The following is a 1346-nucleotide window of genomic DNA, read 5'->3' as shown; positions in this document are numbered from 1 at the left end:
GTGTTTGACCACTGATGCATTTCCATTGTTCACATTACATTATTGCTGCAAAGTTCAATCGAGATATTTTCGAAACAGAAATTGACAATAACATTTAACATTTACGTACAATTAAAGAAAACATTAAAAGTTACTCATCTAAAGCGATTAATTGTTAATAATGAATATTATTAAAAAATTATAATTATAATAATAGGGTCTTAAATGCTTTATTAGAAAATTATAACAAAAATACAGAAATTATACATTATAAATGACAAAATGACTGGATTGTTTTTCGATCGATTGATGTTTACTGAAGTTCTTGCTCAAAATGTCATCCGTTTTTGTAAATACAACACTGACAACATTTTTGTGCAGAATCAAACAAACAATCAGTCATTTATGATTTTGATATTCTTGTTATAACTTCGTAATAAAACATTTACAACCCTATGTTTATATAACATCTTTTTCTTATTTCTAATCATAGAATATGCTGACACCGTTTGATGGAATCAAGATGAAACAGGCTGTGCATTTAATTCTAGTTATAATAACTAAATCTAAATTGGCGAAATAGTTTCTTTGAACTACTTTTTAAATTATAATATTGCAAATTTAATTCAATTTAGATATGAAGTTTCTTTTAAATAGAACAAAAATTAAATTTTCATTATTATTAGACTTAAAGCGAAAAGGTTGATATTAATTTCATTATTATCTAAAAAAAATCTTTCTCCTTAAGTAATATTAATACATCTAAAGTAAACATATATAAACCAACAAATGATATCTTACTAATATATTTTAGTCTCTTTTTTTTTGTAACAAGAGTTCTTGTTACGATGCTCATTTTCATAATAAATATAAAATTAAAAGCTATTATATTATTTTACTACATACATATTGTACATAAGTATGTACATATATATGTAGATATAGAACGATGTTTAATTACCTAGTTAAAATGTAAAAATTCACAAGGCGATAGTCTAATTGAAACCTTGTTACATAAATTATAAATGTATTTCCATTGCCTTGAAAAAAAGGATTGCATTCTTAAAGCAAAGAAATCCTACTTTACATTGATATAAGTTTAACCTGATCCGAACCATTTACGCTATAGCTCCATCTCTGTTTATCTCTCTAAATAACGTGTATATAAATCCTACGATTTCGTAACGAAATATTCTTTCTATCGCACGCGACAAAGTGAGTCAATAGCAAGCGCAAACAGAAAAATATCAAAAAGAAGACAACTGCACGGAACAAACAGATAAGTTGGTGACAATCAGGGAAGCATTCCATTTTTCTTACTCATCGTAGTATGTTACTAAGCTTTTGGTCGCCACTATCCAATGAGC

This window comes from Bombus bifarius, unplaced genomic scaffold (genome assembly GCF_011952205.1).
Source record: "Bombus bifarius isolate JDL3187 unplaced genomic scaffold, Bbif_JDL3187 scf7180000009772, whole genome shotgun sequence".
NCBI lineage: Eukaryota > Metazoa > Arthropoda > Insecta > Hymenoptera > Apidae > Bombus > Bombus bifarius.
The sequence above is the reverse complement of the archived record's forward strand: the minus strand, read 5'-3'. Positions refer to the sequence as shown.